Here is a 10,185-nt window from a genome sequence, read left to right on the forward strand (position 1 = left end):
CCCCTCGTTGAAGTACCCCCAAATAGCTATTGATTAGAGCAGAGTCTATAACCCCTAGCCATACAGAATTGCCGGGACATTGATCAAGTGAGGTGACCCCAGTGCATATCTGATCATTTTTTATTTTTTTTATTTTTTCGTGTTACGGACGAAAATTTCGGCCTTTAAGAATACTTACCCCAAAAATTCTTTACCCTCACGTTGTAGTACTGTCCAATAGCTATCCATTAGAGTAGCTGTTATAATGCCTAGCCATAAAGAATTACCGCGACAGTGGGTCGGAAAATGGGCGCCCCCCATGCGTATTGTATCGAATTAAGGCTAATTTCCACGTTTCGGACGCAATTTCCGTCCACTAGTCATGCTTACCCCAGAAATTCTTTGCCCCCTCGTTGAAGTACCCCCAAATAGCTATTGATTAGAGCAGAGTCTATAACCCCTAGCCATACAGAATTGCCGGGACATTGATCAAGTGAGGTGACCCCAGTGCATATCTGATCATTTTTTTTTTTTTTTTTTTTTCGTGTTACGGACGAAAATTTCGGCCTTTAAGAATACTTACCCCAAAAATTCTATACCCTCACGTTGTAGTACTGTCCAATAGCTATCCATTAGAGTAGCTGTTATAATGCCTAGCCATATAGAATTACCGCGACAGTGGGTCGGAAAGTGGGCGCCCCCAATGCGTATTGTATCGAATTAAGGCATATTTCCGTATTTCGGACGCAATTTTCGTCTTTTAGGAATGCTTTCCTCAGAAAATCTTTGCCTCCTAATTGTAGTACTACCCAATAGCTATTTATTAGAGCAGAGTGTATAATCCCTAGCCATAAAGAACTGCCGCGGCAATGGGTTTGAACAAGTGAGGTGACCCTTTTTAAAAAGAAGTTGTGTTGTTGGTACTAGTTTAGTATATCTTGACAAATTTATTTTACATCAAAATTCTATTCTTGGTCGGTAATATGAGTTTTGAAAACCACAAATGTGGATTAAACATGCGTTCATCACATCCTGAACTTAACAGATAATTGAATTGTCATCATGATATTATGGTAAATGCTAATTACAAAACCGTAAATATGAGTTAGAAATTTGCAAACTTAATTTAAAATTGTGTTAATGGGATATAAAACTTTATTTATTTTCTATCTAAATCTTGCAGTGAACAAAAAAGTCAAAAACTATGATTTTAAAGAAAAAAAAATTGTCGCTCAAGTAGTTTACCAAACGCAATTGCAGGATGACGAATTGCAGGATAGATTTTTATAAAGAGAATTGCAGGATGAGAATTGCTGGATAGCTTGACACTAGTAAATTGATCTACGAAAAAAAAAAACCAAAAGGATTAGGGAACAACCATTTAAGTTCCAAAAAGGAGAGTGGAGTTATTGCTTTGTTCTGGGTTTTTTTTCACAACAATAAAAAAATGTTCTGTTCAAGCAGAGGACAAAAAAAATTTCTGAATCCATGTTCCACATAAATATAGTGTAAAATTTTGAACAAAATAATTTGATTAAAAAACTTCTAACGCCGACATAAAAGCATAACGCCTCCAAAAATTTCCAACAAAAAAGGGGGTGGTACTTTTAATATATATTTTATTTGATTTCGCACACGAGTTATTTTGAGGAAGTACCAGGCAATTTTTTTTCAGGATTGCATGACCTATAACGGTTTACCTTTACAAATTGTGATTTGGATGGATAGTTGTCTCATTGACACTCATACCACACATTCTTATGTATCTATTGTATACTTCTCTGAAACTTACACCATAGACAAATCATCAGTGTCAAGGGGTTGGAACCACCCTTTTTTTGACGATCAATGCATTTAAATGGGAGCATATAGTTGAAACCCCTTTTACTCTGGGTTGGGAACCCCCCTTTTTAAAATGGATGGATCCTCCCCTGGATCATTATCCCTCTATATTTCTAAGCTGCAGATCCATCTCCGGCAACACCCAAATCATTTCAAACCTATAGCCTATAATGAGTAATTTCACCAAGTTTTAACTTAATGACACAATATATACAGTAAGTCCTTTAAAAAGTCTTTGATGTATATTGAAAAATAAATGGATGCTAGCAGATATCAAATTAATATTGATATTGTAAACGCATAAATGAAAAAAAATAAAAGGATATATAGCTTCTATTAGCTCACCGGGCCCGAAGGGCCAAGTGAGCTTTTCTCATCACTTGGCGTCCGTCGTCCGTCGTCCGTCGTCCGGCGTTTTACAAAAATCTTCTTCTCTGAAACTACTTGGCCAAATTAAACCAAACTTGGCCACAATCATCATTGATGTATCTAGTTTAAAGTTTGTGTTTTTTTTTACCCCGCCAACCACCCAAGATGGCCCCCATGGCTAACAATAGAACATAGGGGTAAAATGCAGTTTTTGGCTTATAACTCAAAAACCAAAGCATTTAGAGCAAATCTGACAAGGGGTAAAATTGTTTATCAGGTCAAGATATATCTGCCCTGAAATTTTCAGATGAATCAGACAACCCATTGTTGGGTTGCTGCCCCTCAATTGGTAATTTTAAGGAAATTTTACTGTTTTGGTTATTATCTTGAATATTATTTTAGATGGAGATAAACTGTAAACAGCAATGATGTTCAGCAAAGTAAGATTTACAAATAAGTCAACATGGCCAAAATGGTCAGTTAACCCCTTTAGGAGTTATTGCCCCTTATAGTCAATTTTAAACCATTTTTCATAAATATCCATCATCTTTTACAAAAATCTTCTTCTCTGAAACTACTTGGCCAAATTAAACCAAACTTGGCCACAATCATCATTGATGTATCTAGTTTAAAGTTTGTGTTTTTTTACCCGGTCAACCATCCAAGATGGCCGCCATGGCTAAAAATAGAACATAGGGGTAAAATGCAGTTTTTGGCTTATTAATCAAAAATCAAAGCACTTAGAGCAACTCTGACATGGGGTAAAATTGTTTATCAGGTCAAGATCTATCTGCCCTGAAATTTTCAAATGAATCAGACGGGTTGCTGCCCCTAAATTGGTAATTTTTAGGAAATTTTACTGTTTTTGGTTATTATCTTGAATATTATTATAGATGGAGATAAACTGTAAACAGCAATAATGTTCAGCAAAGTAAGATTTACAAATAAGTCAACATGACCAAAATGGTCAGTTGACCCCTTTAGGAGTTATTGCCCTTTATAGTCAATTTTTCACCATTTTTCGTCCTTTGTTTAATTCGCATATACCTAGGTGAGCGACACAGGCTCTTTAGAGCCTCTAGTTTTAAAGAGCGGACACAAGTATTGTATTTATTTCTTTCGTCCCGAATTCTTTCTTTTGTCTTTCATACCATCCTTTCTTCATAGTCATTGTCCTTAATGCAGTGCTCTTAATCCTATGTCAGTGTAGAAGACATACAATGGAACTTTTTTTTTTTTAACAATAAATAAATATTCTTTATTCATCAAATTGCTTGTTACAACTTTACTTCATTGTCCAAGCTTCAATAAAGTATCCCTGTGAAACACAGGCACTTGTCTCAAAAAAAATATTTCCTATATACCTTAATATAACACAAGGTACTTAACTAAATTTTTGAATAATGACACCCAGTCCCAAATTCCCGTTATTTTTTTTATTTCTCGGTTGTCAAACCTACTTAAACTTAATATGCCGTAAATCTAAATTGATTTATCTACACAATGGTATATGACACGACTATCATTGTTGTCGGGATCATAAGTAGCAGGCCTCAGAAGTCGGTCAACGGGATGTTTTTTGCATTCGTCTAATTTTTTGGCAACACCCAGCCCGCAGTGATTGAATTATTATAAAAAATTATTAAAATAAAAACTGTTAGCTTCCCTCTGACTATGAATTATTACCCTTATTGTAAATTCTTTACAGATTATGTGAAACAAACCCAAATAAGTTTGTTTTGAAACACACGTGTACTCAACGACACTAATGTAGAGTTATAAATTGACCAAAATTTCCCACATTTATTTTTAGCCAGACGATTGACCAATGAGAAACCAGTAAAAAATTACATGCGGACTGGGTGTTGCCAAAAAAATAGACGAATGCAAAAAAACATCCCGTTGACCGACTTCTGAGGCCTGCTACTTATGATCCCGACAACAATGATAGTCGTGTCATATACCATTGTGTAGATAAATCAATTTAGATTTACGGCATATTAAGTTTAAGTAGGTTTGACAACCGAGAAATAAAAAAAATAACGGGAATTTGGGACTGGGTGTCATTATTCAAAAATTTAGTTAAGTACCTTGTGTTATATTAAGGTATATAGGAAATATTTTTTTTGAGACAAGTGCCTGTGCTGTGAAATACTTTCTGAGTATCCAGGAAAATACACAGAATATAATAAAATATAAACATTATTTTTTTTCCATCAATTATATCAATCTTTTTAACTTTATGAAAAATACATTTTGAGATACTGTTTTGTTCTCATTCATACACATTCGTAGTTCCTTTATAAACATAGCATACATAGGTTTAAAAATTTCAAATTTTGCTCTGACACATAGTACGACTTGTACATAAAAAAACCTATAATTGTCAAGAAATAATTTAAACCGTTATATCCTTGATCTGATATTTTGTATTCAAATACTATATGTTTTGCCAATATCATGTTTGGCAATACAATGGAACTTATATTTTTTTTTCACGAAATACATGGTTTACTTTTTTAAATTGTTATTTGGATGGAGAGTTGTCTCATACAAGACATTGGCACTCACACCTTCCTATATCTATGATATGATTTTCGAATTTCATGATGGATGTTTATCTGAAATTGTCTATAACGATGTTTTCAAATGGACACCCGTTATAAAGAACAAATACTTTGACACAATTCAAAAACAAATTTCAGTTCATACACAAGTCGATATGCCAAATTGTTTACAATGCGACCTATGCAATATGTCAGTTTATTTAAACTATGACCTATACAATATGTCATAGATATATGAAGATGTGGTGTGAGTGCTAATGAAACAACTCTCCATCCAAACAACAATTTATAAAAGTAAACCATTATAGGTCAATGTACGGTCTTCTATGTTTCTTATACTCGGACCTATGCAATATGCCAGTTTGTTTATACTTTGACCTATGCAATATGTCAGTTTGTTTATACTAGGACCTATGGAATATGTCAGTTTGTTTGTACATAGACCTATGCAATGTGTAAGTTTGTTTATACTACGACCAATACAATGTCAGTTTCTTTATACTTCGATCTATATGCAATATGTCATTTTTTATACTGGGACCTATGCATTATGTGAGTTTATTTTTTGCCGACCTATGCAATATGTCAGTTTTTTTATACTGCGACTTTTCAATATGCCAGTTTGTTTTTACATCGACCTTTGCAATATATAAGTTTTGTTATACTTCGACCTATGCAATATGTCAGTTTGTTTATACTGGGACTTTATGTCAGTTTGTTTGTACTACGACCTATGTAGTATGTCAGTTTGTTTATACTAGGACCTATACACTATATCAGTTTATTTATACTACGACCTATATAATATATCAGTTTGTTTATTCCGGGACTTTATGTCAGTTTGTTTGTACTACGACCTATGCAATATGTCAGTTTGTTTGTACTACGACCTATGCACTATATCAGTTAATTTATACTACGACCTATGCACTATGTCAGTTTGTTTATACCGGGACTTTATGTCAGTTTGTTTGTACTACGACCTATGCAATATGTCAGTTTATTTATACTAGGACCTATTCACTATATCAGTTTATTTGTACTACGACCTATGCAATATGTCAGTTTGATTATACTGGGACCTACACAATATATCATATAAAAAAGAAGATGTGATATGATTTCCAATGAGACAACTATCCACAGTTTGTTTGTACTATGACCTATGCAATATGTCAGTTTGTTTATACTAGGACTTTATGTCAGTTTGTTTGTACTAGGACCTATGCAATATGTCAGTCTGTGTATACTAGGACCTACACAATATATCATATAAAAAAGAAAATGTGATATGATTTCCAATGTGACAACTATCCACAGTTTGTTTGTACTATGACCTATGCAATATGTCAGTTTGTTTATATTAGAGCCTATACAATATATCAGTTTGTTTGTAGTACGACCTATGCAATATGTCAGTTTGTTTATACTCGGACCTATACAGTATATCAATTTATTTGTACCAGGACCTATGCAATATTTTAGTTTGTTTATACTAGGACCTATACAATATATCATATATAAAAGAAGGTGTGGTATGATTCCAATGAGACAACTATCCACAGTTTGTTTGTACTACGACCTATACAATTTGTCAGCTTGTTTATACTAGGGCCTATACAATATATCACTATATTTGTACTACGACCTATGCAATATGTCAGTTTGTTAATACTAGGACCTATACAATATATCATATAAAAGAGAAGATGTGGTATGATTGCCAGTGAGACAACTATCCACAGTTTTTTTGTACTACAAACTATGCAATATGTCAGTTTGTTTGTAGTACGACCTATACAATATGTCAGTTTGTTTATACTAGGACCTATACAATATATCATATATAAAAGAAGATGTGGTATGATTTCCAATGAAACAACTATCCACAGTTTGTTTGTACTACGAACTATGCAATATGTCAGTTTGTTTATACTAGAGCCTATACAATTTATCAGTTTGTTTGTATTACCAGCTATGTAATATGTCAGTTTGTTTATGCTAGGACCTATATATATATCAGTTTGTTTGTAGTACGACCTATGTAGCATGTCAGTTTGTTTTTACTAGGACCTATACAATATATCAGTTTGTTTTTAGTACGACCTATGCAATATGTCAGTTGCTTTATACTACGCTCTATACAATATGTCAGTTTGTTTATACTAGGACCTATACAATATATCAGTGTGTTTGTAGACTTATGCAATATGTCAGTTTGTTTATACTACACTCTATGCAATATGTCAGTTTGTTTATGCTAGGAACTATATATATCAGTTTGTTTGTAGTACGACCTATGCAATAGTCAGTTTTTTTACTAGGACCTATACAATATATCAGTTTGTTTGTAGTACGACCTATGCAATATGTCAGTTTGTTTATACTACGCTCTATACAATATGTCAGTTTGTTTATACTAGGACCTATACAATATATCAGTTTGTTTGTAGTACGACCTATGCAATATGTCAGTTTGTTTATACTACACTCTATACAATATGTCAGTTTGTTTATACAAGAACCTATTCAATACGTCAGTTTGTTTATACTAGGACCAATACAATATGTCAGTTTGTTTATACTAGAACCTATACAATACGTCAGTTTGTTTATACTAGGACCAATACAATATATCAGTTTGTTTATACTAGAACCTATAAAATACGTCAGTTTGTTTATACTAGGACCAATACAATATGTAAGTTTGTTTATACTAGAACCTCGAATAATACAATATGTCAGTTTTTAGTTTAAACATATTTTATTTGTTAAAGTACAAATTGGACAAGACACAAGTCAAACAGACTTATGAAGTCTTCTCCATTTAACATTTATAGCAATATAATACAAAAATATATGTCAGTTTGTTTGTACTACGACCTATGCAATATATCAGTTTGTTTATACTAGGTCCTATACAATATGTCAGTTTGTTTATACTACGCTCTATACAATATGTCAGCTTGTTTATACTAGGACCTATGCAATTTGTCAGTGGGTTTATACTAGGACCTATACAATATGTCAGTGTGTTTAAACTGCGACCTATACAATATGTCAGTTTGTGTGTACATAGACATATGCAATGTGTAAGTTTGTTTATTCTGCGACATATACAATGTCAGTTTCTTTATACTTCGATCTATATGCAATTTGTCATTTTTTATACTGGGACCTATGCAATATATGAGTTTGTTTATTCTGCGACTCATGCAATATGCCAGTTTGTTTTAACATCGACCTTTGCAATATAAAATTTTGTTACTGCGACCTATATAATATATCAGTGTGTTTATACTGGGACCTATGCATGTATCAGTTCGGTATATTGGGACCTATACAGTATGACAATTTGATTGTAATGCAACCTATGCAATATATCAGTTTGTTCAGACTGCGACATATATTTGCAATATTCCAGTTTGTTTATACTGGAAACTATGCATGTATCAGTTCAGTATCCTGGGACCTATGCAATATGACAATTTGATTGTAATTCAACTTATCCAATATATCAGTTTGTTTATACTACGACATATATATGCAATATTTCAGTTTGTTTATACTGCTACCTTTCTAATATGTCCGTTTGTTTATACTGATACCTTTGTAATATGTCAGTTTGTTTATACTATGACCTATACAATATGTCAGTTTGTTTATACGATGACCTATACAATATATCAGTTTCTTTATACTAGGATATTTACAATTTTTCAGTTTGTTTGTTCTACGACCTATGCAATATGTCAGTTTGTTTGTACTACGACCTATACAATAAATCAGTTTGTTTATACTGCGACCTATGCAATATATCAGTTTCTTTATACTCCGACCTACGCAATATATCAGTTTGTTTATACTGGAACCTATGTAATATGTCAGTTTTTTTATACTCGAACCTATACAATATGTCTTTTTGTTTATACTACGCTCTATACAATATGTCAGCTTGTTTATATTGCGACCGTTGCATTATATCAGGTTTTTTTTCTGGTACCAAGGTGGTATGTTTACTTGTTTATGCTGGCACCTTTTTAATATGTTTTTTGTTTATACTGGTACCTATAGTATGTATTATGTCAGTTTGTTAAAACTTGGACCTATGTAATATGTCAGTATGTTATGTTTATTTATTTTCAATTTTCTGTAAACTCTGGTAATTAAAAGTTTCAAGTAAGATATTGGAAATTAGAAAGTGTACAGCCATCTGTATCTATATTTTAAAATAAAAATGTATTTACATCCCACAGGGTGTTAAGATATTGAAAAAAAAATGTGTATACATTTATTGTTTCTTTTGACATATTTTTGTGTGTACGATTGCAATATGTGTGTCACAAGGTTAACAACCTGGTACTCTCGCTGGTTCTAGGCTATCCTGGTTCCCGGTTCTAAGTTGCAGGTATAAGCTGATTGTTATAAATTGTGTAACGTACTAAATATTGATATCGGTAACCAGTCTAGTTCTAGGCTGACTCACAACACATGTGTTCATTGACGCGTTAAATGTAAATACAGGTTGAATCCAGTTGATCAAAACACAGGTTGATTCTAGTTTATACTGTACTTTTCCACTTACATTGGTGGTTTGGATGAATCATCTACCCTAAAAAAGAAAACCCATAACATGCATAAGACAACGAATTACTCACGTGTACATTAATATGTCTTGCGATAAGTAAAGGGGCGCAGGACATTTTAGTGAAAACATTTGAACTACTAGAGGACATTTTAACAGAAATTATAATCAATTTTAGAACAGGACTAAATCGTTCATCTTGTCAAAGAAGGGGGTTCCAACCCCAAGACCCCTTTGATCCGCCACTGTCTCCATCTAAGTCTTTATTTGTAAAAGTTAACATTAAAAAGGTTAAAGTACGGCATTCAGCAAGGAGCCTTGGCTCACACTGAACATCTAGCTATATCAAAAGGTCTCAAAAATAACTAGACGCTAGTGTAAACCAGTGAAAAGAGGAAAACCAACTCTAATCTATGTGCAAAACCGATAAACGAGAAACATTTAGGATCCAAATCAACAAACGACAACCACCGAACAACAGGTTCCAGTTATACTTCAACTAATTTGCTTTATCCGGCATAGCATTTCTATCACCCGTCATCAAGATGCTTGTTTTGAAGAAGAGTTCATGTCCTTAATCCAATAGTTTAGATATGTGACAAATTCGAAGCATTATCTGACTGGACACTTTGATTCTTTGTTTCAACCTTAACTTTAGATAGAAGTTTATGTAATTTAAAGCTAACAAATAATGATCCAGACTCGTTCATTTCAATTATAATGAGAAATTTTATTTGCCAATTACATTTTTTTGTGGTTATTTAATCATCACATTGCAATTGCAAACAATAACACATACAAACAATGTTTAGATGTATCATTGTCCGTGTCTAACATCGAGGT

This window comes from Mytilus trossulus, chromosome 11 (genome assembly GCF_036588685.1).
Source record: "Mytilus trossulus isolate FHL-02 chromosome 11, PNRI_Mtr1.1.1.hap1, whole genome shotgun sequence".
NCBI classification, from domain to species: domain Eukaryota; kingdom Metazoa; phylum Mollusca; class Bivalvia; order Mytilida; family Mytilidae; genus Mytilus; species Mytilus trossulus.